This window comes from Schistocerca nitens, chromosome 1 (assembly GCF_023898315.1).
Source record: "Schistocerca nitens isolate TAMUIC-IGC-003100 chromosome 1, iqSchNite1.1, whole genome shotgun sequence".
NCBI classification, from domain to species: domain Eukaryota; kingdom Metazoa; phylum Arthropoda; class Insecta; order Orthoptera; family Acrididae; genus Schistocerca; species Schistocerca nitens.
In genome coordinates, this window is record NC_064614.1 from 252,988,320 (window position 1) to 253,006,362 (window position 18,043).

Here is an 18,043-nt window from a genome sequence, read left to right on the forward strand (position 1 = left end):
TATGGCTCAGCCACTGTATGGAGGCAGTGGTTGCTGACGGGCTGCACTATTCTGCGAGTCAGCTGCCTTGTTACAATCTGTGTGCATGTAAAGAGGGCCAGTGGTACTCTGCACATACAGAGTGGTCTATAGGAGAGCAGCGGGACAAAGCCGATGTGGCCTCACTCTGCATTGTTGCCAAATTTATTCAAGATGGTGGATCCAAAATGGCGGTGATAGATATGGCAAAGTCACAATGACATCATGGTGGGAAGTTCAAATTTAGGCACGGAAAAGTGGCTCTTGGGCTAACTCCACTAACCTAAGAAAAAGGCGGGAAAAAAGGTCACTTGGGCTACTTCCACTAACCTAAGTCATCCGACCGCCACCTCTTCCTTGGAATCGGCGGGAAAAGGACTCAGCCTATGCTGGGCTGCTGGATAGGAAGGGATGTACTTTATTTATTTTGGAAAAATTTATTTAGGGATGGATTTGACATAGTACATTTATTACACTGATACTGGTCACTCTACATAGCTTACAGAACTGCAAACTACTCGAAAATCACCGGAATAATGCAGTACACTGATATGCAGACACTCAAACAACTCGTAAATTGTCAAAATAATGCATGTAAAACGCTCGGCAAACACGCTTGCTAATTGTCAACTGCCGAAATTATGCATTGCGTAGCCTGCACAAATATTCACAAAATAATACAACATACATGAAAACAACTCATAAACTGTCAAAAACTAATGCATATTTAACGCTCTGCGAACACGCTCACTAACTGTAATCTTTCGAAATAATGCATTGCCCACCCTACAGACCTGCAAATTATTCGTAGATCACCGAAATAATGCACGTAATAACACCCTACAGACACACTCACTAATTGTAAACGGTCGAAATAATGCACTGAACAGCCCACAGACCTGCAAAATACTCTTAAATTACCGAAATAATGCAGCACACTGATCTACAGACACGCAAACAACTCATACATTGTCAAAATAAAGCATGTAAAACGTATCAGCAAACTGTTCCCTACAAATGTCCCAAGGCACGCACACCGGACTGCGGGCACACGGCGGTCCGTTATGCGAGACGTCTCTGGGCCGTGTGCAGGTGTTCTCTGTTGCTGGCGCAATGCCTTTCTACCTGCGGTCCAGCGAAGAACTAATTGCCGACCGAATCACCCTCATCGACGCAGTGAGAAGATTATCAATGTTATACCGACGTCACATGTCTATGTAAATAATACTGACGACACATGTCTATGCAAATAACAGCCAAGTCTCTCTCTGAACGCGCTATACAAATCAGTTGCAATGCTTCCCAGAATAGCATCCTACATCAGCGCAAGCGCTGTGAGAAAGGAAGAGTCAAGTTTTTAAAGGAACTGTTGAGACTTGGTCACTACCAGCCACTTTGGACTATCCAGATACAGCCAGAGGTGCATGTGATACCATAGCCAGGTTTTCAGGACAAGAAGACATCAAAATCTTAAAGGGAAGGTATCCATTTAACTTAATTGGCGGACTGAATTAACTACTTTAATACAAACGTGTGGTTAACTGTTAACTCTGTCTATTAGTTTAAGTGAATACGTATTACATTTTCGGTCTGAAGATCAGTTTAGGAATGTACGTCCTAAAGTGTTCCTATGACGAAGGTCAAAGGTTATCTCGGCATATTTATCAAACCTTTCAGTTTTTATGGCTAAAAGCCAATAACAAATAAATAAAAAAGTAACATTGCTGTAAATAATCTGTGTGATATTTGTAAGAAAATATCTGTAAAGGGTAATATTTTCAAGAAGAGACAAGCTACAGCTGTTGCGTGCAGGAGGTCCTTTTGAACATGCAGCAGCATGAATTATCTTTTGTTGCAAACCAGTTTCGACGTAGATCCAGCACGTCAATAGTACCTGCTCAATGCATAAAGAAAACGCATGATTGCAATTGAATCTAAAAGCAACGAGCGGATAAATAATAAAGCGTTACAATGTTTACAGTATATTGATGTAAATGCACTTAAAAGATCACACATCATCTGCGAATCATGTAATTTTGTGGATCGTTTTACACGTGGCTGAGACTTCAGATGTTCCTTACATTAAAATATTACTTTTGCTCAAGAAGTCATTAATTGAAAAGAAACCTCTATACTCTCGAAGCTTAATGAATTTTCTAGTGAGATGCATATTTCAACGTTTAACCACATAATGTGTGCGTTTCAAAATTCGAATAAATGAAATGAGCGTCCTATGTCACTTCTTATTACCAATACGTATTACAGGCGCACTGATTTGCCGAGATGGCTGATAAAAGTACTTGACCCGACAGAAATCGAGTAACATGGATCGGTATTAATTGATTTCACTCCACTGTCAACTTCAATGAATAGACTACAATTTGGTGGTGCATCTACATGAACGAAAGTGTAAGTGGTATGCTGAGTTGACAATAGCTGAAATGAAAAGTATAACTGAGTTCGAAATTAGCTTTTTTATTAATGCACTAAACCATTAGTAAACACAATGTTGTCTACTAGTTGAACCCGGTAGCGGCCGTAAAGGAGCAACATCGGTTAACAGCATTCGATTTCTAGCCATTCAACGTATAAGCCATCTCGTCGAGCGTCTTCTTTGCGAGTGTAATACATACGACTTTCGATGCGTAGGAGACAGTTTTTGTCGTCCACGTGCATTGCCTCCAAAGTCACGTGTCTCTGTGGAACAAACTTACTAAAAGTAACTGTTCCCCATTTTATGTATTTCGGTATGCTTCCGTAGTAATTACAATTATTCACTGCTACCGTTACAAATAAATCTGCCAATACAGTAAAAATACGTCTAATATGAGTTTCGGTCTCTGTCATAATGTATACAGCGTACCATAGGAAATCCAGTGATATCTACTCTTTGATGTTGGCGACATGTCCAGTACGCTATGAACATCCCACAAATATTCCTACTTTATGGATGCTACCATGATACCACACGTGGAGGGATGCTAGGAAAGAGTATTACACAATTACCTATACATCAACTGCACTACAGGCGAAAAATTAGTACACCTGAAAAGACGACGTCGATTTTGATCTTTCGACGGCATATGCCACTTGGGGGTTGTTGATGTACTGATCATTGTTTCAGCGTCGTCTTCTAACGGATAGCGTAGTGGCATAGCTACCAGAATGCCATCTGTGTCTACCCTTTGATAGGGAATCCTTACTGCCGGAAGGCTCATTATGGTGCAAACCTGTGAAGCAAGCTGGTAACAATGCCACGGAGATATAGTAGTGTTTCCCACAACCAACTGAGCTGAGCGAGTTTCCAAGGGGTCAAATTGTGGCCTTCCGGGTGGCGGGATGGTCCTTTCGGAGAACTGCCACACAAGCTGGATGTGCTGCGTCAGTGGTACAATGATGCTGGTATCAGAGGTCGCGTAGACATTCTCACACTTGTAGACGAGGTTCTGGACGTTCACGCTGCACAGACGCCTACCAGGATCGTCGTATTGTAAAGCCAACAGTGGCAGATCGTACAACTAGCACATCACAGATAAAGGGGCGTTTGCGAACCGGTTATGGGACAACGGGCACGCCACATCATCGACGTACGCGGTTTGACTGGTGCCACCAGAGGATCACTCGGAAGATGTAATGGCGAGGCGTGGTCTTCTGCGATGAAAGCAGATTCTACCTGCACGAAAGTGACAGTCGTTTGTGCATACGACGTAGATCCGGTTAGTGTAGGGTGCACTCGCCCAAGACGTGACCCATCACGAGTCTTATGGTGTGGGGTGCGCTTAGCTACAACTCTCGCTCACCTTTGGGGTTTCTGGAGGGAAAGCTAACCAGCGCTTGGAACGTGCAGAATATTGTTAGTCCCGTTCTTTCACCGTTGTTGCAACAGGAAGGTGACCTACATCTACATCTACACCTACATGGATACTCTGCAAATCACATCTAAGCACTTGGCAGAGTGTTCATCGAACCATCTTCACAATAATTCTCTGTTATTCCATTCTCGAATAGCGCATGGAAAAAAACGAACTCCTATATTTTTCCGTGCGAGCTCTGACGTCCCATATTTTACTATGATGATCGTTTCTCCTTATGAAGGTCGCCGTCAGAAAAATATTTTCGCATTCGTAGGGTATGTTAGGGATTGAAATTTCGTTAGAAAATTTCGCAGCACCGTGAAACGCCTTTGTTTTAATGATGTCCACCCTAAATCCTGTATCGAGACTGTGGCACCCTCTCCCCTATTTGTCGGTAATACAAAACGTACTCCCCTTCTTTGAACTTTCTCGATGTAGACCGTTTATTCTATGTGGTAAGGATGCCACATGGTGCAGCATTACTCCAAAAGAAGACAGACAAGTGTAGTGTAGGTAGTCTTTAGTGAATCCCTTACATCTTCTGTTCTGCCAATAAAACACAGTCTCTGGTTCACCTTCCCGGCAGTATTTTCTGTGTTCTTTCCAATTTCAGTTGTTCTTAACTATATTTCCTAGGTATTTAGTTGAATTTGTGGCTTTTAGATTTGATTGATGTATCGTGTATCCAAAGTTTAACGAACTCCTTTTAGCTGTCACGTGGGTGACCTCACACTTTTCATTATTTAGTGTCAGCTGCCAGTTTTTTCACTATACAGATATCTTTTCTAAATCGTTTTGCAATTTGTTTTGATCTTTTGATGACTATAATAGACGATAAACGACAGCATCATCTGCAAAACAACCTAATACGGCTCCTCAGATTGTCTCCTAAATCGTTTATATAGATAAGGAGCGGCAGAGGGCCTATAACACTAACCTGGAGAACGCCAGAAATCACTTCTGTTTTACATTATGATTTTCCGTCAGTTACTACGAACTGTGACATCTCTGACCAGAAAGCACGCATCCAGTCGCATAACTGCGACGATATTCCACAAGCACGCATTTGGTTACGAACTACTTGTGAGGTACGATATCAAAATCAAAAGCCTTGTGGAAATCTAGAAATATGATATCAATTTGAAATCCCTTGATGATAGCACTCAATACTTGGTGTGAGTAAAGAGTTAGTAGTGTTTCACAAGAACGATGTTTTCTAAATACGTTTTGACTGTGTGTCAATAGATCATGCTTCAAATGGTTCAAATGGCTCTGAGCACTATGGGACTTAACATCTAAGGTCATCAGTCCCCTAGAACTTAGAACTACTTAAACCTAACTAACCTAAGGACATCACACACATCCATGCCCGAGGCAGGATTCGAACCTGCGACCGTAGCGGTCGCGCGGTTCCAGACTGTAGCGCCTAGAACCGCTCGGCCACACTGGCCGGCAATAGATCATGCTCTTCGATGTAATTCATAATGTTCGAACACAACATATGTTCCAAAATCCTGCTGAATATCTAAGTTAATGGTAGGGGTCAGAAATTTAGTGGATTACTCCTCTTCCCTTTCTTGAATATTGGTGTGATCTGTGAAACTTTCTAGTCTTTGGATACGGATCTCTCGTAGAGCGAGTTTTGCATATGATTGTTATGTATGGAGCTAATGCAGCACCATACTCTGATAGGAACCTAACTGGTATATAGTCTGGACCGGAAGACTTGTATTATTAAGTGATTTATGTTGCTTCAATACCCCGAGGATAACTACCTCCAAGTTACTCATGTTGGTAGCTGTTCTGGATTCAAATTCTGGAACATTTACTTCGTCTTCTTTGGTGGAGGAACTTCAGAAGGCTATCTTTACTAACGCTGCATTAGCAAAATTGTCATTGATAGTATTTCCATTACTATGAGGCAGAGAAGCTGTTGGTTGTGTCTTGCCGCTAACATTCTTTACTTACCACCAGAATCTCTTAGGATTTCCTGCAAGAAAAGTTTCGTTGTGGAAACTATTATAAGCATCTCGCATTGAAGTGCGCGCTGAATTTTGAGCTTCTGTAAAACATCGCCAGTTTTGAGCATTTTGTGTTCTTTTAAATTTGGCGTGCTTGTTTCGTTGTTTCCACAACGGTGTTCTAACTTGTTTTGTGTGCCATGGGGTGTCAGTTCGGTCGTTTATTAACTTGTTTGGTACAGATCTCTCAGTTGCTGACGATACTGTTTCTCTAAATTCAATCCACATCTGTTATGTGACATCGTAGGCTTTCCCGGAGTAATAAGTCTTGAAAGTTTCTTCGGGTTTGCTGCCGGATCCTAAAATCAACTCGATTCGATGTTTCTGTGGTCCAACTGGTCGTCATCTGCAGGAGAATGCTGCTTCTGCTGATGAGTCCCCAACCGAAATACTGTATAGGCCACCGTACCGCACATTGTGCAGGCGTCGCCCACGGCCTACTAAGAGGAAACCCATTGTCTCTGTTAATTAAGTTATCCGCCAACCTAATTTCAGTTACTTCTTTGTAGACACTGATACAAATCGAATCGAGTTGATTTTAGGATCCGGCAGCAAACCCGAAGAGACTTTCAACACATCTGTTATACTTACATTCTTAATTTGGAAGGAGTTGAGATTGTTTCTCAGGAAGGCGTCAAGCGAATTTTCATCCGATTTTTTGAATAGATATATTTTTCTTTTATTTTTGGAGGATTTGACAGTTGCGGTATTGTCTCGCTACGACAAATCCCGGTGTTTACTAATCCCTGTATCCATTTTAATACTCATTATTAGCTTAGGATTATTTGCTGCCAAGAGGCCAAGTGTGTTTTCATAACTGTAATATATGTTTTCGGCAGCATATAGAGGATAAATTGAAGTCACCAGCAACTATAATTGTATGAATCGGGTATGTGTGTGTTTTCTTTGAACCTTTCAGCAACTGTATCATCTTAGTTGGGAAGCCGGGGAAAGGATCCAATAAGTATTTAAAAATGGTTCAAATGGCTCTGAGCACTATGGGACTCAACTGCTGAGGTTATTAGTCCCCTAGAACTTAGAACTAGTTAAACCTAACTAACCTAAGGACATCACACACATCCATGCCCGAGGCAGGATTCGAACCTGCGACCGTAGCGGTCTCGCGGTTCCAGACTGCAGCGCCAGAACCGCGCGGCCACTTCGGCCGGCAATAAGTATTTATTCCGGTTGCCAAGAATTACCTCTACCAATACTAACTCACACAACTATCTACTTCAATTTTTCTATACGTTAAATTACTTCCAATAGCAAGTAACACGCCACCGCCGCCGGCCGCGGTGGCCGTGCGGTTCTGGCGCTGCAGTCCGGAACCGCGGTACTGCTACGATCGCAGGTTCGAATCCTGCCTCGGGCATGGGTGAGTGTGATGTCCTTAGGTTAGTTAGGTTTAAGTAGTTCTAAGTTCTAGGGGACTTATGACCTCAGATGTTGAGTCCCATAGTGCTCAGAGCCATTTGAACCATTTGAACGCCACCGCCAACTGCATTTCGCCTATCTTTTCTGAACACCATTAGGTCCTCCGGCTACTGCCAGCTTTCAGTGTCTATAACGATTTGAGTATGAATGCTTTCTATTAGTGCTTGGAGCTCTGGTACTTCCGCAACAAAGTTACGGCACTTTACAACTGTTGTACCGATCTACGTCCTTCGTGTTCGACCTAAACGCCTTAAGACTGAAGCTCTTTTTGTGTTTCCTCGAGGCCCTCTAACGTAAAAAACGCCCAGGCCACGCTACACAGCCCCCGCTACCTAAGTAGCTGCCTCCTGCGTGTGATGGATTCCTGACCTAATTGGCGGAACACGAAACCCCACCTCCCTATGGCGCATGTTGGGGAATCTGCAGCCTACATGGTCGCAAAACTGACTGAACCTTTGATTCAGACTCTTCACTCGGCTCTGTACCAGATGTCCGCAATCGGTCATGTTGACTACGCTGCAAATGGTGCGCTCTGCTTTCATATCGGTAGCAATACTAGCAGTCCTTACCTTTTCTAATAGCAGCTCGAAACCAGAGAGAATCTCTTCCGATCCAAATCGACACACATCATTGGTACCGAAGTGAGCCATCACCTGCAGTTAGCTGCACCCGCTGTTCTTCATGGCGTCCGGAAGGACCCGTTCCATGTCTAGAACGACTCCACCCAGTATGCACATGGAGTGCTCACTGGCTATCTTCCCTTCCTTGGCAGCCATGTCCATAGGGGGCCCCATAACAAGCTTAACATTGGAGCACCTATCTACCAATAATCCCACCCTCAGTGATGGCTCGGATGAGAGCTTGGATGAAGGAGTGTCCGCCACAGACAGCACCTGGAACCTGGTTGTCAGGCTAATCGAGGAGGTCTTACGTTCGGTGCCCTGAGAAGCCTTACGCAGCCTGTGATGTGCTGTTCCAACAGGATAAGGCTCACCCACACACATCCTGTGAAACTTAATGTACTCTGCATAAGTGCGGCAACTTTTGTGGCCAGCGCGATATCCAGACTTGTCTCCAATCGAGCACGTGTGGGATATATGGGGACGAGAAGTGACTTGTGCGATTCATCAACAAACAACTATATATCTGTCTAATACCTCGGAACCGATTGTACTATTGACCAGTAAATGTATTCATTTCAAGCACTCCATACTCAGTATTGCAAAAGTAAATCTTGAATGAACGGGAATCCTCCAAATTTGTATACTACTTTTTTCTGGCTGCGTATTACGGTCATCGATATCTCGACTAGAGCTTAATCTCTGGATGCTATATATCAACTAAATAACATTAAACAAACTGAGATCACTTGAAAATAAAAACTGATCTTATCATACTGTATGAGTATCTCTGGCCATAAAACCAAGAAAATATCATAAAAAAGCACAGATATGTTTAATATCTGTACTGTTTTTTGAGCTTTTCCTGGTTTTGCACTATTTTAAAATGGCGTATATTGTTAGTAGCAGAAATATTTACTTTTCTAACAATAACTGACATCTGATTCGCATCATTGTTCAGATTATTAAACGCAGGCAATCAGATACTAGAAAGGGTAACGGTCACGACTTATTGAACTTTACATTCGTATTTGATAAATGTTGTTATCATGTATCGTTTGTGTATGAGTGTGTTATAAATATAATGATCCGTATGTATGCAAGTGAGTTTTATTTTATCTTTGTCAGCTTTTCTGTACGTAATGTTAGTATTGTTGACGTTATGAGGTGCATTGTAACCGATGTCGTAATCATCGTATTTCTGTCACTGTGTTTATATCATGTGAAAGCTTGCTTTTGTCAGAGAACCATGGAAAAATATTTCTGTAACGAATCCATAATAGTACGTAGAGACAGTGGTAGATATACATTTTATGAATGTAAGTCCGCGGACTGTCTGTATTTTCTTTAGGGAACGGAAGCTCAATGACATGGTTTTCAAAATTCTCTTGAAGGCTTTTGTCATAACGTGGTAAGGCAGTCGTAACCTGCATACTGCGAATGAGTGGTGGTCTACGCGAAATTCCTCTAAGTTGTTTGGTTTTCAATGGATATTGGCAATCTATGTGGAGTGGACAAACAATTGCGTGAATTTCACCAATGACAAACAGAGATACTGATTCTCGCAATGTGTAGGTGTGACTTCTTTTATTACTTCATGACGAAGAGCTCAAGTGAGTTTTGGGAACACTAACAACCAAGTTTGCGTTCCAAAATACGGATCAGAAATACAAGCCTAAAAAGACCGAAATACAGGCAGTCGACGTACTTCTATCCACGGAAGACTATTTAATGCCTTTTATAGGTTGACTCGGTAAACGTTCTTCAGGGGCACAACTTTGAGTACTTTGGGAGAAATTATAATTAATGAACACAGATGTGAACATTCCTTCGTCATTTGAAAGTTAACACCCGACTTCTGTAAACAAGTTTTAGCAGGTAAAGTAAGATCCCTCAATGTTCGATGATTTAGGTTTATTTATAAGTCAGGGAAGTTCCAGTTTTCGTCCTGCTACACTGAAGTTTAATAGTTGGGCCGAGCAGGTTAGCTGCGACAAAATGAAATGAGCCGTCAGTAATTACACTTAGACTAGTTGTTGGGAGGAACGAATTGCATCGCCCGACTATTCTCATTGAGGTTTTCTGTGGTTTCCGCAAAACTTTTTGGTTGAATTTTGCTTTAGCTCCTGCGGAAGGCCCACCGCCCACACAATTTCCTATAGTTGTACAGTCCGTGTTAGCAGACCCGTCTCTTTCGGCCTCGACGGGTTATTACGGTTCGAGCCTTCCTTTCAATTTTTCTACCGTTCACGCTGTGTAATGGGTTATGAATGGAATATGCGCCACTTAAAGGAAAGTTGTAGTGTTTGAAATATAACTGTATGAAGCGGAATTACTACAACATATCGAAGTCAAAACATCAGGTTAGGTAGACTACTGAAAACGACCAGAATTATATCGCATAAAACGAGTAAAAGCAACAAATACAGAATTACTTAGAAAAACTGCAGAAAATTCTTAGAAGATTCTCAGCAACAGACCAGTTTATCAACAATAACAGACCAAACTTGCACTGAAATTCTCAAACCAACTGTTGGACGGTTTGAATCCAAATCCTCATAACTGCACTTCGAACGATTTTAATTCAGTTGTCATGTCTTTGGCTTGATACAAATCGTTAGCTAATGGTCGTGTAAAATTGGATATTTGAAGATAAATGAAGAAATAAGACATGGAAATGTACTCTAGAATAAATCATAATAGCGAACAATATTGACAGAAATGGGAAAAATGAAGCGAACTCATGATGGCAAGTCATTCGAACAGGTAATGTACCACGTAGACAACGGGCTGAATTGTGAAGCTAGAACAGGCTAAAGCCAATGTCAAAAGTAAGAAAAAGAAAACAAGAAATACAATATGTCTCCGAGCTATAATTTATTTAACGAATTTCTGGAGATCTTCAGTTTAGGAAGGAAAATAAGTATTCGTCGCGCTTGTACGAATCAAATGGCGTGTAAGTGAACTATTACAGCATATCCTAAGATAACTATTACCTTAACATTTATCATTTTATTATAAACAGAGACATCTGTAATTGCCCTGTCCCTTATCAGAGATATTGTCTCGAATTTGGTAAAGAATTTTACGGACAGGTGTTGACAAAGTGAGAAAATTAGTGTTTGGAAAAATTCCATACCCTGAAAGATGTACAGAAATGCTGAAAAAAGTTAAATATTACTACAAACAGTGTCATATTCTTTAATGTCTATATATTATTTTTGACAATCAGAATAATACTTAGCCGGCCTGTGTGGCCGAGCGGTTCTAGGCGCTTCAGTCTGGAACCGCGCGACCCAAAAAATGGTTCAAATGGCTCTGAGCACTATGGGACTTAACTTCTGAGGTCATCAGTTCCCTAGAACTTAGAACTACTTAAACCTAACTAACCTAAGGACACCACACACATTCATGCCCGAGGCAGGATTCGAACCTGCGACCGTGGCGGTCGCGCGGTTCTAGACTGTAGCGGCTAGAACCGCTCGGCCACCCCGGCCGGCAACCGCGCGACCGCTACGGTCGCAGGTTCGAATCCTGCCTTGGACGTGGATGTGCGTGATGTCCTTAGATTAGTTAGGTTTAAGTAGTTGTATGTTCTAGGTGATTGATGACCTCAGATGTTAAGTCCCATAGTGCTCGGAGCCATTTGAACCAATAACAGTTAAGCATTTTTGCTCTGGGAATAACTGGATATGCATTAATAATTACAATGTATTTCATTTTCTGAGTCAATTCGAATCCTTGCTAAAGTTTCAGAATACTAAACAACATTCCCATTAGGCAGTACAACATTGTGTTAAAATGAAATCGCGATTTGGAGGTATGTAAGTTTGAATTATTTTTTGTCAGTTATGAAAATTTATTATACTGGATAATGATATGCAAGATGGTTAAATGAGAAATTTTTTCTCAATGCATAACTGTGTCTCAATATCAGGACAGTGCCACCGAGAAAACCCAGGTACAGTTTCTGCTATAATCCTCGTATTTCATGCTGAACACCGATTTAATTGCCGATGGAATGTAACTGTATCTGAGAGAGTTTTGTTCTTTTGCTGGCTCAGAGAGAATTATACTTTTGACATGGGCACAATGTTCTGAGGCAAAGATACGTAGCCGTCTGTTGTAAAAAATGGTTCAAATGGCTCTGAGCACTATGGGACTCAACTGCTGAGGTCATTAGTCCCCTAGAACTTAGAACTAGTTAAACCTAACTAACCTAAGGACATCACACACATCCATGCCCGAGGCAGGATTCGAACCTGCGACCGTAGCGGTCTCGCGGTTCCAGACTGCAGCGCCAGAACCGCGCGGCCACTTCGGCCGGCCGTCTGTTGTAGCTGCAAGCTGAGACGTCAGGAAAAAGAATAAATACAAGTGTCATCCTTGCTAAGTTCTGTCCGTCTAGTTAATTTTAATGTGATTGTTGCTTGCCTCCGGGATGAAGGTTGAATCAATGGGACAGCTAGGTGTTTGTGGGTTAAATGCGACATATTGTAAACATAATAGGAAACGAAACGAATTCTTGCATGTTTTGCATCTTCGAACAGAAAATATTTTATCTAATTTCAGTCATTTGTTTCCTGTAGTCGTACTGTAAAGCAAACACCACTAAAATATACATAAACTGCTAAAAGAATCTGTTCCACGATTCAGCAGGATTTAAAGAGATGCGAATAGTTAAGAGCAAGCCTTTGCCTGCCCGTATGTAGTTTGAATAACGATCCGTGAAAAGCACTTAGTAATCCTTTTACTGCGAAACTTCCACCATTTCAGTAAGGAATTGCAGGAAGTTTTCACGGGCTTTTGCTGGGCTAGCAGAGTTGTAGAAGCACCTCGTAGCTGTTCATTACCCGATCTTTAGTGAACAGTTCGCATCTTGACGAACATTCTTACCTGTTCGGACTTCTAAATGGCTGGAATCTCTTCAGTTTTATGAGCTATTAGAGTAAAAAGAAAATAACGATTCCCTTATTGCTGGATGGGCAACGGCCTTGCCACAGTGGAAACACCGGTTCCCGTGAGATCACCGAAGTTAAGCGCTGTTGGGCGTGCTCGGCACTTGAATGGGTGACCATCCAGGCCGCCATGCGCTGTTGCCATTTTTCGGGGTGCACTGAGCCTCGTGATACCAATTGAGAGCCCGCATCTCGTGGTCGTGCGGTAGCGTTCTCGCTTCCCACGCCCGGGTTCCCGGGTTCGATTCCCGGCGGGGTCAGGGATTTTCTCTGCCTCGTGATGGCTGGGTGTTGTGTGCTGTCCTTAGGTTAGTTAGGTTTAAGTAGTTCTAAGTTCTAGGGGACTTATGACCACAGCAGTTGAGTCCCATAGTGCTCAGAGCCATTTTTTACCAATTGAGGAGCTACTCGACCGAACAGTAGCGGCTTCGGTCAAGAATACCATCATAACGGCCGGGAGAGCGGTGTGCTGACCCCACGCCCCTTCTATCCGCCTCCTCCACTGAGGATGACACGGCGGTCTGATGGTCCTGGTAGGCCACTCGTGGCCTGAAGCCGGAGTGCTCGTTTTTTATTGCTGGGTACTCCGGGTACCCTCGCTGCTTGCAACCCGTCGGACATCGCTGTGTTCCGGGTTGCCGGCCACACCTGCAATGCAGTCACCATCGGTCGAGCTGCTGCGCAACAGAGGTCGACTTCGGCGGAGGAACCACTTTGGCCGCGTCTCTCACCTGCCAATCCAAGACTGCGATGACATCATCCGATCAGGAAGGCCAGTCGGCGACGAACTCGCTAACTCCGATAGCGGCAGCTAATCAAGCAACTACACTGTATTCATTGGCGCGGTATTATAGCTCACGAGCGACGGCTGCAGATTCCGTCTCGTCAACAGTCTCATCAAGGCGTCAAACCCTGAAATCTTACTATGGTGTGGCGACCAGCTGATCTTCAGTTACTGTGGGTTAATTGGGTCGCCAGCCTGGAATATTCCGTAACAGTGACGAACTTGTAATCGACACAGTCAATTACTGTATCTCTATTTGGTTTTAACTTCAGGCAGTGATTGTATTAGAGGAAATATTGTATATTTGTGTTCAGAGTTCTCATCAAGGCATCTGTCGGTTATTTTGAAATATAATTTCTGAATGTGGGTTAACGTATAACGTAGCTAGCGCAGTGATTCAGAGTGATGTCTCTCACCAGCACTGAGAACACGTCACATATCACTTATAGTTTATGAAGCCGTTTTTTACCTGTAACTACCCACTGCAGTAAGTTTTAGGTAGTGTTCATCTGGGCAAAAACCGTGACTCGAGAGCGTGAATGAAGCTATTTTAAGTAAGCAGCTGACTGGGCTATACAGATTTCATCATTCACGTTCAACCTAAGTGTAGGGTGAATGTCTCGTCGCTAATGAAAAGCTTTGGCAAACTAGTATTCAAACGGGATGCTGTATTTTAGCAAGAAGTCATTAACAAATTGCCAAGATGCATAAAACACGAAATTGAGAATCCACTCAGATTAAAAGTTGAAACAACATTTTTCCACACAAATCGTATTTGGTCAACCCCTAACCTACGACTATGAAATAAGTCAACAAATGACTCTGTTTTCTGATATCGATGGCAATCGCTAGAATAACTAAACTGAGAAGTGTCAAATGTTCGACCTTACATTGTATCTCTTGTAACTGTCGATTTTTCTGTCGTCCGAATTGTTCTGTATGTTTGTCTCTCGAATTAGCGACGAATATTGCGCTGTATAATTGAGTGAAGCACTATTGTGAACAAAGTACAGTGAATTGTACGTGAATGCGACGTACAGAATTTCACAGACGAAGTTTGTCTGTAGCCTACAAAATACTGTTACAACAGAAATGATCTGGAAAAGGAGAAAGAATACCGCATGCGTACAGGAGGATAAAGGGATAAAACTGATGTCCCACACAATGAAGATCTGTGAAAGGATAATTGAGAAGAGGTTGTATCTAGAAACTAGAGTATGTGAGGAACAGTTTGGGTTTATGCCGGGAAGAGGAAGAACCGACGCAATATTTGCACTAATGTAATTAATGGCGAGGCACAGAGAAGTACAAGCCTAACTGCATATGACCTTTATCGATCTTGAGAAGGCATATAACAGGGTGCCGAGGCAAGAGATATGGATATGTCTGAGATGTAAATGCCTGCCAGAAAAATATATCAGGGTGGTAGAAGACATGTATGAAGGTGCAATGACGCAAGTCAGGAGCAGCGCAGGTGCAACAAAGGCATTTCAAGTGAGAGTAGGACTACATCAGGGATCTGCTCTCAGCCCATATCTCTTTGACCTTATCATGGATGTACTAGTCAAAGATGTGAAAAAAGAGGCACCTTGGAGCATGATGTTTTCCGATGATGTTGTAATCTCTGATCCCACACAGGAGGCACTTCATGACAAGCTTTGAACAGTGGAGAAAACCTCTAGAGGAAAGGGGAATGAGAATTAGCAGGCTGAAAACAGAGTATATGTGTACAAAGGATACCAAACACCTAAATATTAACCTGCAAGGAGAACGACTGACGCTGGTCAAGAAATTTAAATACCTAGGCTCTTACATGCAAAGCAATGGAGGACTGGAGGCCGAAATACAGCACATGATAAATAGTGGATGGATGAAATGGAGGAAACCGAGCGGACTACTGTGTGATAAGAAGGTTAGCTGCAGAATGAAATGAAAGCTTTACAAGTCTGTGGTGAGGCCTGCGATGCTGCATAGCGCAGGAACTTGGCCAATTACAAAACCCCAAGAGAAAAGATGGGAGTGGCAAAAATGAGAATGTTAAGGTGGATGAGTGGTGTGATACGAAAGGATAGGCTAAGGAATGAGTACATCAGGGGAACTGTGAAAGTGGGTTCCATAGGGAAGAAGATCTAAGAAAGTAGGCTAAGATGGTATGGACACGTGCAAAGAAGGGGGGTGAAGAATTGAAGACCTAGAAATCAAAGGACCAAGGAGAAGAGGAAGACCGAAACTGAGATGGAAGGATAAGGTAGCAGGGGACCTAGGGGAGAAAGGATGGCTCAGAGAAGAAGCACTGGATAGGCATTTATGGAAGAGAAGGATCCAGCAAAGCAACGCCGACCTCACATGTGGGAAAGGGCTGAGATGATGAAAATGATGATGATGAGATATGATCTGTTAAATACGTCAATGACGATGAAAAACTTTATTATGTATTAAAGGTGCAAGGGAGCGTTTCTGCGTTCATTAGTCTTGTGATTTTTCTTCTCTGTACGAATTAGAAGTTTCGAGAATTTGCACTTCTAGTTATGGAATATTTCCGAACAGAATATCTTGTGGAAAAATCATTTATAGTGTATTTTAATTTATGACTAAAAATGTTTGACTGTAAACTGTTCAATCTGCGGTGCCGGTGACTTATGTACCTCAGCCTAGCGTACTCTACCAGCTACACCTCAAGTTTTTATACGCATACGACGAGCTCAAGCAATCGCTAGGACTTTCTCATGTACCTGTGTGTACAAATTATGTGATGCTGGGGCTTGTATCAGAATACCCGCAAATTTATATTACGACTTTCAGCTATGTTATCGTTTTTGTATAATCTTAGATTTTCTTCTATAGACTTAGCGTTCAGCTTGTTGAATCTTTTATCGTTACGTTAGTGCTTTTTTTCTCTTTTGTAACAGATATGGTAACGGCGGTAATTCGGAGCCGGTCGTTGCATATTGTATAGAAATGTGCGATACATAGCGGTGGTCGCCATATTGGTTGTCTATGGTGTTTCTGAAGTCGTCTCACTGTTCGCATCGATAATTGTTTTACTCGCGATGAGTATGGCCCTCCTGGACACATATATTCCATATTCGCATGACGGTCTTAGGACTCCGACTATAACGCGAGCAGCATTATCTTGAAATGATAAGCTGCAGTCTCCGTCACTGCTGTCGTCTAATTTCGATACATGCTGGAAGACGTTTGTCTTTCTCACACAAGGCGTAACACGTTCACAAACAATCAAAATCAAATGTGATTTCGGAATGACAAACACTCTCAGTGGTCTTTCTTCATGTACAGATCATAGGTGGCGTTTTCTTACCTTCTTTGTGCGCTTGAACTCTTTTTCATGTCCAGGTATGGCAAATGACTTAGTTCATGAACAACATAAAAAAAGGCTGCCTATCTGTTCTTCTTTTTCTAGGTCCGGAGTTGAACTACATGCCCAACGTCAGCGATGTAATAAAAGATACACAATAACACAATTATATTATCGTACACCACGGACTAAATGCTATGGGATGCGGGATGTGTTTCCATTTTGCTTTAGAATGTCCAGTACTAACATGGAATTTCCATACCATGATAGAATTTTTTGTATATGTTTTTACGTATGTTATTTTAAATTTTAGCTCGTTTCCAGCAAGTCCTTGTTATTTCTGTGCAATACCAGCGACGCATTACGTCGTCGTCAAAAATGTCAGAGGTATTCCTGTGAGGAGGTATACCTCTGTGTGTTCGTGCATATTGTATCCTGTGATTTAAGTGACGCATAGACTGCGATGTAATCGTTTTATTTAATTTCTTTGTATTATTTCGTTTACTGATTATAAAAACATTAAATACAATTAACATATTAATTCTGTTGAGTTTTTCTTAGGCCGTTATTTCATCTGAGAGTGAGGGTATCTGTGAAATTTTTGATAATTTTTTTTTCTTTTTTATGTCGGTTTGTTCGTTTAGACTACGAGTATTACTCGAATCTTTTCTCTATAGAGGTAAAAAAAGAAGGGAGATGGCACTATAGACTTACGCTGTACGTTGTTTTGAAGCCAGAGTAGGCTGGACCAGCAGCCATCTCAAATAGCCCAAAACGCACGCTACAATTACTTTAAATACTAATAATTACAGGGCTTGCATGAGTAACACAGTGTCAGAAACGCAATTACGAACGTTTTTTTGTTCTTAAATGCTAATTTGCTCTTGCAATACGACACACTTGGCCTCGTTAATGTGAGTTGTTTTTTGATATACACTCCTGGAAATGGAAAAAAGAACACATTGACACCGGTGTGTCAGACCCACCATACTTGCTCCGGACACTGCGAGAGGGCTGTACAAGCAATGATCACAC

General features: G+C 42.1%; 1 pseudogene; it reads left to right on the top strand.

The window, feature by feature from the left end:
• Positions 1-12,934: 12,934 nt before the first annotated feature.
• Positions 12,935-13,052, top strand: LOC126212162 (5S ribosomal RNA; annotated as a pseudogene).
• The last annotated feature ends 4,991 nt before the right edge of the window (positions 13,053-18,043 follow it).